We start from the raw sequence: 10442 nt of genomic DNA on the forward strand, positions 1-10442 counted from the left end.
CAATGCCACATGAGCAAAATAAAGATTCATGGAATATATTTACATCCTTACTTCCACCTACTGGAATCTGTCACCATAATTTAGTATACAATAATCTTCTGAAGTATGTGATATATATTCTAACTGTTACTGGTGATTTAATAAAGCAGCTATCATCTCTCTTATGCTGCAAGTAATTGTTAGACAGTTATAGTGGTTTGGGACATGGTATGTTTTACTGTACACAGTGGTGAGGTTGTGGCTTAGGAGGGTTTTTGTAGTGGAAAAAGGGGATCTGCAGCACCGTGCTTGCTGGCTGCACAGAAATACACAGCACTGTCTACAGCTCTAATTGAAGAAATACTTAAAAATCCTTTCTTCCTTCCATCTCCACTTAACTTGAATCTTGCTTCAATATTGTGTTCAAGAGCAGGTTGATCATAGTTTAGATATCCAATCAGATGTAAAGCTCTTTCCTCTCTAACCTGCTGGTACCAAAGAATGGTATTATAGCTGGAGATATTATGAGTGCAGTTTATTTCAGCATTTTGATCAGGGTAAATAAACAGTGCAGGAGGAGATTGTTGAACACTGCTACTGCCTGAAGGATCTGTGGACAGATAAAGAGTATATCGTGATTGATAACAACTGAACAGTGAACGATAAAGAACATTTAATTGAGGTTAAAAAAAGTCTTACTTGTTAGCCAGTGTAGTGCATCTTGATATCTCAGTGCTGGACAGAGAAGATAAGCGCAGCAGCTCTGCTCTGCACTGAGCTCTGTGAATGGGAGGGGAGACAGGAAATGAAAACATGGAACTGCAATACATCATAAACAAGTAAAGAAAAAGATCACACAACAACTTCACTGAACATTTTATTTCTTAACTGCCCCCTAGTGGCATCTATTATTATATACAGTTATACACACTTTATAATTTCCTTTGCTATCTGCATTATAAGTGAAATCCTCAAACCCACAGGCTGGTATCCCTTACGGTGTCCATTTTAGGACATCCTCACGCATCAGTCATCCTCCAGTCAAGTATCAAGCATCACCCACTCAAGTCTCCAGTATCAGAATCGTTACTCACCCCTCCCTCAGTCAATCGTCATTGCTCCTCCTCCTCCTCAGCATCAGTGCTCCGACACCAAGTCTCCTGCTCAGGCATCACGTATCAGTTACCAAGTATCTGGTATCACGCAGCAGGTGTCAGGTCTGCTCCTCACGCCTCCCGGCTGTTTTTTTTTTTTTTTCTGATTTTTTTTCTTTTTTATGTTACAAAATCACAGCTCCCTACTGATCCAGTCAATCTTCATTTAAATAAGGCCTGGGTGAGACTTGCTGCTGGGTCACTATACTGCGGTGTGACAGACCTGGGTTCAAATCCTGCTTTGGAGATTATTGTTACAGTACATTGATTTTTACCTTTCTTAATTAATAGAAACACATCTTAACGCAATTAAATGTGCTATGTTTATGTAACAACCGTGTGATCCGTTTAAATTACTGTATTGATCATGCCTTTAAATATTTTTAAGAATATGAGATGGAAATCCAAGACTATTCTTAAAAGACAAATAGTAATTGCTCATTTCACAGAAGTAACGTTATATGTCAACATATGTATACGTGTATCCCCCCATCCAAGTTGTGTCCAGAGGATTCCTGCTGTTCAGTTCAGGAACTCAGTCGTTGAGAAGCAAAATCAGACGTTTGTCGTTTATTCTTTTAAATGTTTAATCTAATAAATTGGTGCTTGTTATTTTTTAATGCTTCGGCTGAGTGGTTGAATAGTCTTACCAGTGTGGGAAACATACTGTTGTGGGAAACATCTGTGGCTACTGCACATTTACCTATTTAATTATTAAATGCATGGTTTCATTAGGATTTTAGCATGTATACGATTTCAGTTTTTAAAATAACTGTGTGTATTGGATAATACAAATTTTAGAAATACTCTGTTAAGCTTCGCCCAGGGAGAGAGAAAACGAAGCATTGCAAAGTGTGATCGTAGTTCCTTGTCTGCAATATATTTCTACAACATCAAGACCGGACTCTGAAAACACTGAGGCTACAGGATGAGGACAGCGAAGCAACGAGCAACACTGGATACAGTAGAAGTGTTTTGGGGGGGGCGGATACACGTATACATATGTTGACATATAACGTTATTTCTGTTAAATGAGCAATTACTATTTGTCTTTAAAGGATATTCTTGGATTTCCATCCCATATTCTTAAAAATATTTAAAGGCATGATCAATACAGTAATTTAAACGGATGACACGGTTGTTACATAAACAAAGCACATTTAATTGCGTAAAGATGCGTTTCTGTTGCGCAGTTTCTGGCTGCATTTACAAACGACGTTTAGGTACTTCGTGTTTCGACACAGCACGAAAAGCAGCTTTTTAATCCTCTGTAGAGCGATATAAAAGTGGAAATGAACGTATATATATATATATAAAGCACTCGCATTCATTCGACAGAGATCACTGTTACTGGGTATTTTATAGGATTACAAATATGTATATTTTATATCCTGGTAAGTTTGTTATCCTTTTAAAAAATGACAAAGTGAAAATACTGTTATTTACGTCTTGTTCTTTTAGATCCTATAATGTTTACGTGATTCAGTGACTACAGGAAGCACTGCTCAGGTAGTTTGTTTATTCTAAATGATGACTAAAGTTATATTAGGTGTAATGCAGGGTTACATTGTGTTCATTTCGTTTTGATTTAATAGTCTATCAGCACCCTGACTGTAAAAGATTTATAATAGTTAAACAACAAATTAAATTAAATTGATAATTATTTGTATATGACGTGCTATTGACATCACACAGGATGAGAATAACAATTGATGGGAATGTATATTTAAGGGGGCACGAGAAGCATTTAATTGATGAGAAAGTTAAACAGAATGATAAATGATAAACAAATACATGGTGTGAATTCAAAGTATCATTAAAAAATAAACTGAAAACAGAAATAGGAGAGCGAAAAAAAATACTGTCAATATATGTTTTGTCTTTCTAATATGTTTGTTTCTTTGAAATCTCAACAGTTTAAATTTGATACAGAAATCATTCTGGAATGGCACATAGTACAGTGGACATGAAAGTATATATGTAACATCTATTGTGGTTATATGTATTGCTGGTTTTACTACTATTGTATATTATATTAAACAGCTTAAATTTAACACAGGTTATTCTTCAAATCCAAATAATAAATGTATATTTACACATGCTTGTTTTTGGTGAACCATTATAACTTACCATTATCTAAAAAGAATGCACCCACCTAGTTATTCAGAAGTATACAGTACCAGTGAATATTGGGCTTTACTGTAACAATAATGACAAACAAGTTATTGAATGTGCAGAATTTTTGTTATAGGTCACACAGAGAGAGTGGTCTAATGGCTTTCTTTCAACTGTCCATTGGGGGAACAAAAACAATGTAAAAAACTCTCTCTTACATTGTCCAATAACAGACTCTGCAATGTAGTTATTTGCCATTTAATGGTACTATTTACTTATGTAAGATATTTTAAGGTACAGCAAATTGTTCTACAATGTAGAATTTCTACATGGGAACCCGTGACTCCTGATAGCCTGCAGTTTAACCTTAACTAGTGTGTTCTTGTATTGACCTTTTTGACCTTAAGCATGGACAGAGTGAAGTATGGTCTCATCACACATTGAGCTCATGGTATAGAGGTGTTCCACTATTATTCCACTATAAACTTTTAAACTGAACAAATTAGCACACAAGAAGAACAACAATGACAAGGAGGAGGACAGGAGGAAGAAGAGAGACAGAGAGAGAGATACCTGGCTGTCTGCTGCTGACTAGACTGACCACAACTGCTCTCTGTGAGGAACTGTGAGAGAAATCGGGTTTTATCGGTTTCTTTCTCGTTAGTTGTTTTAGCAATATAATTAAATAATATTAGTTTTCTATTTGTCACAAATAAATGATTATTGCACACCTGTTACTTAACTGTGTCTTCCCTCTAAAAAATATCTTATTGAGGTATAAACAGGCCTATGAGATTTCAGTTCAATTATTTATTGGATTAGCTGAAAAACCAAGCTTAGAAAAAAAAATCCTCTTACACTTATTATACACTTGCTAACTTTGTAAGATTAATTTAGCAGTTGGCTTAATTAAATTCAGTGATTTATTTCAACTGTCACAAGAACAAAAAACGTAGAACTTTTCACCTTTTCCAATAGCAGTCCCAGAAATAAATGTATTTATTTACCATGTACTTACTTCATATACTTTATAACTACGTTACATTAATGCATCAGTTGCTTGAAAGAACTACAATGGTATTTGATTAATAGAAATGTGAGTACATACAGAAAGGTAAAAAGTCACACTAGGTAAGTACACAATAAAATAAAATTACACAAGATAATATGCTTCAAACAAAACTGAAGAGTTACTGGTATTCTTAATCACCTAAGCACTGAAAGTCTCTTTCATTTCTCTTATAATAATTGTAAGTTTAATTAGCAGTGGAGTTATTCTACAAGCAAACTTGCATAAATGTGTTGATATCATGCTTTCCAAACAAAGAAAAGTATACATCACATTAAGTTACACAAGCAGTGTTAAAACAAAAGTAATAATTATAGGCACCAAGTGGTGACAATGTGCAATCCGTTACACCTATTCTCGACTGGCTCTGCGAGGGAGGGGTGAGTAACGATCCTGATACCGGAGACTTGAGTGGGTGATGCTTGATACTTGACTCGAGGATGACTGATGCGCGAGGATGTCCTAAAATGGACACCATAATCCCTGCTATTGTTCAGGCATTGAGACTCTTCAGGAATCAGACTGTACAAGATCTGAGCCCCAGCTCTTCAGGGCTCAGCTGTTTCCTCACTGTCAGAGGCAAGTCTGCCTTTTGACTTTGAAGTCAGCCCTCCTGTGTCACTGTGTTCACTTGCTGCACACAGATATACTGCACTGTCTGCAGCCTTCATACTCTCCACTTTCAACGACCATTTCTTAGCCTCAGAGCTCCACACTTGGAATCCTGTTGTGAAACCATTTTCATAGCTGGGTTTGTTGCTTTTTACAAACACAGAAATCAGAACTGGACCTTCACCTTTTACCTGCCTGTACCAGTACATATAGCTATAGTCAGTGTCATTCTGATAACAGTGCATCTCCACAGTAGTGTCAGGGTGATGGACCACCTGCCTTGGCCACTGAGAAATCAGAACACCATCACAGTCACTGTCTGCAAGAAAAAAAAAAAAACAGGTTTGAATTTCATGATCATATCTGGTGACTTGATCAGAAAGCTATGACCAAAAATCTACCACCTTTTAATAGTAACTATCTTTAATCGATTTTTCTTCACCAAGCCCATGTTCAGTATAACATTTAATTCGACTTAAATTCAGTTTGACAGCAGGAGGTGTATTATGGTGTAGATGTCTTACTCTGAGAAATCCAGATCACTGCAGCAAGCCAAAGAGTGACTGTCATCCTGCTGAAGAAATCCCGAACCAGCAGAACTTTAAAGGCATGTGATGCTGATATTCATTCTATCAGACCCATTTTTTTCTTCTGGTGCCTAGGTCTTCTACTGTTTTCTTCAAATGATGTCTGTATTGGATTGATCTTACTAGCTGTTTAAATATGAAGCCAGTCTATTTAACCTCATCCTCTGTGCTTCTGTGCCATACTTATGTTCTGTGTGTATTGTGGAAATTATGTCATGGTGAAGGCGGGGTTTGACCAAAATGTTCTGGGTGGGACAGCAGTATAGCAGATTTTGATAATTGTGTCTCTCTACAGATTTTCAGTAATTGATCAAAACGTTAAATTCTTACAGTATTTAAAACTAAATTGTTCATGCTTGTGTGGACTGACTGACATAAATTGAATTACATAAATTACATTTTTGTATGGAACATGCCCATCATCTTGTAATGAATACAAGAACTTACAGATCTTGAAGGAAGAAACTGTAAATTCATGAAAATAATGTGAAAATGATCATCACATGAGGCAAGATTTATCCAAAAGGGCTGTGGGTGGGACACTGAATAGGGTTGCCACCTCTATTTAATGGAAATATTCTGCAATTAATATTGAAATTAACTCGAACCTTCAGCTCCCTCCACAGATTTTCTATGGGATTAAGGTCTGGAGACTGGCTAGGCCACTCCAGGACCTTTAATGTGCTTCTTCTTGAGCCACTCCTTTGTTGCCTTGGCTGTGTGTTTTGGGTCATTGTCATTCTGGAATACCCATCCATGACCCATTTTCAATGCCCTGGCTGAGGGAAGGAGGTTCTCACCCAAGATTTGACGGCACATGGCCCCGTCCATCGTCCCTTTGATGCGGTGCAGTTGTCCTGTCCCCTTAGCAGAAAAACACCCCCAAAGCATAATGTTTCCACCTCCATGTTTGACGGTGGGGATGGTGTTCTTGGGGTCATTTCTCCTCCTCCAAACACGGCAAGTTGTGTTGATGCCAAAGAGCTCGATTTTGGTCTCATCTGACCACAACACTTTCACCCAGTTCACCTCTGAATCATTCAGATGTTCATTGGCAAAATTCAGACGGGCCTGTAACTGTGCTTTCTTGAGCAGGGGGGCCTTGCGGGCGCTGCAGGATTTCAGTCCTTCACAGCATATTGTGTTACCAATTGTTTTCTTGGTGACTATGGTCCCACCTGCCTTGAGATCATTAACAAGATCCTCCTGTGTAGTTCTGGGCTGATTCCTCACCGTTCTCATGATCATTGAAACTCCACGAGGTGAGATTTTGCATGGAGCCCCAGACCGAGGGAGACTGACAGTTATTTTGTGTTTCTTCCATTTGCGAATAATTGCACCAACTGTTGTCACCTTCTCACCAAGCTGCTTGGCGATGGTCTTGTAGCCCATTCCAGCCTTGTGTAGGTCTACAATCTTGTCCCTGACATCCTTGGACAGCTCTTTGGTCTTGGCCATGGTGGAGAGTTTGGAATCTGATTGATTGATTGCTTCTGTGGACAGGTGTCTTTTATACAGGTAATGAGCTGAGATTAGGAGCACTCCCTTTAAGAGAGTGCTCCTAATCTCAGCTCGTTACCTGTATAAAAGACACCTGGGAGCCAGGAATCTTGCTGACTGATAGGGGATCAAATACTTATTTCCCTCATTAACATGCAAATCAATTTATCACTTTTTTGAAATGCGTTTTTCTTGCTTTTTTTGCTGTTATTCTGTCTCTCACTGTTAAAATACACCTACCATTAAAATTATAGACTGATCATTTCTTTGTCAGTGGGCAAACGTAAAAAATCAGGAGGGGATCAAATACTTTTTTCCCTCACTGTAACATCTGAATGGGAGGGGTGACTGCTTTGAAGTAGATGATATCTGTTATAACTGTTATTTGTGCATTTAATAAAATAATTTGAATCTCTCATAGAGGCTGCAATTATTCATTAGACAGTTAATGTGGTTTGATTCATGTGTGGTGGTCACATGTTGTGCTATATTAACTGGTGAGGTTGTGGCTCAGGAGGGAAGAGTCTGTTTAGATATCCTATCAGATTGAAAGCTCTTTGCTCTTTGCTCTCTAAAATGTAGTTGTAATTTAGTCATTTACTCTCCTGTAAAACAGCACTTTACAACATTTTATCATACTTCTTGCCTTGTGTTACAAGTACTTAAATTATTTTGATTTCCCTATGCTGCCTTTCCCATGGCCTTTGACTGTGACCTAACATCTTGTCTGCACTTAGCTTTTACATTCCAAGATGTAAGACCTCATATTGTATTCACTTGTGTAAATTGAAACTTGTATAATGTATTATGCTTTGAATTGCTTTGTATAATGTAAATTTGAATTTGTAATGTTTGATTCCTTGTACTGAACTGTATTCTTGCACTTTGTATTGCACTTATATCTTGTAATAATAATAATAATTTCCCGTTGAGACAAACTGTTCAGTTTGTCTCAACGGGAAATTATTATTATTTCATATTTGTCACTTGACACTTGACAAAATTGTCACTTCTATTGTCACTTGAAGAAATAACAATACAATTAACTTGCACTTTGTTGAGTTTGTCTCAACAGGAAATTATTATTATTACAAAATATAAGTGCAATACAAAGTGCAAGAATACAGTTCAGTACAAGGCATCAAACATTACGAATTCAAATTTACATTATACAAATAATTTCATTTGTTCGTCATTCAAACACAAAAGTTAACTAATGACATTCATCACTAGCCCTGTCATGCGTTATTCTTACTTTTGGCTTTCAGTGTTAGATATCCAACTCTGCATTCTTCTGGACTGTAAATGACACACAATGTGCTCATAATGTGGATGCAGCTATGTCTTAATAACAGCTGAATAAGATTTAAACTCAAACAGCTAAATGGAAATTACAAACTGTAAGAGAACATCATACTCACACACACACACACATATATATATATATATATATATATATATATATATATATATATATATATTTTTTTATACTCTCCTAATTTGGAATCAACAATTGTTAATCATTTCAGCTCATCCCTATGACGTTAGAGCCACACTTGATTATATTACATTAATCATTTGGTTTTATACTGGAAACTTAAAGAGTGCGGTATATTTTCCAATGCAGTCTCCCACAATGTCATGCCCACAAGTGTCATCCCCATGTCCATCACTAGATGTCGACCCAGTCCCAGTTTTCCATTCTGTTTCTATTGCCTTTGTCTCCATTATTGAATCATTACTTTCACCTGCCTCCTGTATCCCAGCCCATCAACTCTGTCTATTTAAACCTCTTCCAGCCACACCATTATCATGAAGTCTTGTCTACAGTTTGCAACATTTCCAAGCCTGTTTCTTGTTTAGTGTTTGACCTTTTGTATTTACTGACCATTGCCTGTTTTTTGAGACCACGCTTGCTGGATTCCCCTTGCAATACTGTCTGCCCAATCAATCGACCCTACACCTGATGTTTCGACCACGCTCTCCATTCTTGCCTACACTGCCCAGTTAACCGGTATCAGACCCTTGCCTGTTTTCAACCTGCCTTTTCCCGTACCTGAGTCCTCCAGTCCCCCTGGCGGCCCCTGTGACCGGCGTGCTTACACACAATTTAAATATAATATAATTCTGTAAATACAAAGCATAAAAACAATCACAATGTCACTTTAGTAAGTAATTATCTACCTTAATACTTGTATGTAACCTTCAAATTACGTTTCATATACACTTAAAAAAAAAGTGGATTACACATTTAATATTCTTAAATATTACTTTAAAAAAAATGGTGTTGCTTTTACTAAAACCACTTAAGACTAAATTATGACAGATCAGAATTACTTAAAATATTTCAATTTGAACAAAACAAGAAAAGTAAAATTAATAATGATTATAAATAAATAATGTTTAATTGATTTATTTTAGTTTGCAAAACTAAATTAAAGTAAATTGAGCCATGTACATGCACATTCGATATCCAGAATCCACTACACTCATGAACGTTGAATCTATGATTATAGTCAACAATTCTACAATTCACATATTCAGAGAAAGGATTGCAAGAAATAGAAAGACAAAACATATCTGTTGTAATACATGTTTACTTCTGTCCTTGCTGCTCCTTTGTGGACACAGCTGTGATTGATTATGTGGGTAATGTGATCACTGTAGGAATGTGGGACATACAGTACTCTTTAGCAAATCATTTCCATACATTAACATACATAAGCATTGCATACAGTTATGTAATGTTTACCACTGGGGCACTTCATTGTTTCAGATGCCACGTTACTCCATATGTAACACAGGTGTTTTAGAGGAATGCATTTATTGGGATATTTAACTTTCTCCTTCTAGCTGTGTGCACTAGTTTGCCTGGTTAATTAATCCCTTTGCCGTTCCTTTCTCCAAACATTTAATCTGCAGGTGATTGTCAATTATTTCTGCAGATTGATTGTCTAGCTTTAAAAGGCAGAATCTCTGTGATTGTTGGAGCTGTGGTTGTAAGTGGATACACCGGCTGAACTGAGCAGAGCAGAGGCATGCGAGTGGAGTGAAGCGAATGAAACGAGAGTAAAGAAAGTGATCGCGGAGACTGGTTTTGGTACTACCGTGGTTGGGGTAAGAATGCAATAAAATACCCCTGCTGTAAATGTGTAGTTTAATTTACTAGTAAGATAGATATGGAAGTCTTGCTGCTTAGTTTGTACTCCTGCTCTATTCACCTGGCGCCTCCAGTTTTGTTTTAACTGTGTTTTTATTCATTTTAAGAACATAAGAACATAAGAAAGTTTACAAACGAGAGGAGGCCATTCAACCCATCGTGCTCGCTTGGTGTCCAAGGATCCTATCCAGTCTATGTTTAAATGTTCCCAAACTTTCAGCTTCTACCACTGGGGAGTTTGTTCCAGATTGTGACGCCTCTCTGTG

The 10442-nt window shown here is 37.0% G+C and overlaps 1 long non-coding RNA gene across 1 annotated transcript; it reads right to left on the minus strand.

Moving 5' to 3' along the window:
• Window positions 1-569: 569 nt before the first annotated feature.
• On the minus strand, window positions 570-1058 carry LOC136717330 (uncharacterized). Its single transcript, XR_010805218.1, has 3 exons — window positions 961-1058; window positions 679-759; window positions 570-589 (listed from the first exon to the last, which is right to left on the minus strand). It is a non-coding gene; the product is annotated as an uncharacterized LOC136717330 (long non-coding RNA).
• Between the last annotated feature and the right edge of the window lie 9384 nt (window positions 1059-10442).

The sequence above is a fragment of the Amia ocellicauda genome, chromosome 21, assembly GCF_036373705.1.
Source record: "Amia ocellicauda isolate fAmiCal2 chromosome 21, fAmiCal2.hap1, whole genome shotgun sequence".
NCBI classification, from domain to species: domain Eukaryota; kingdom Metazoa; phylum Chordata; class Actinopteri; order Amiiformes; family Amiidae; genus Amia; species Amia ocellicauda.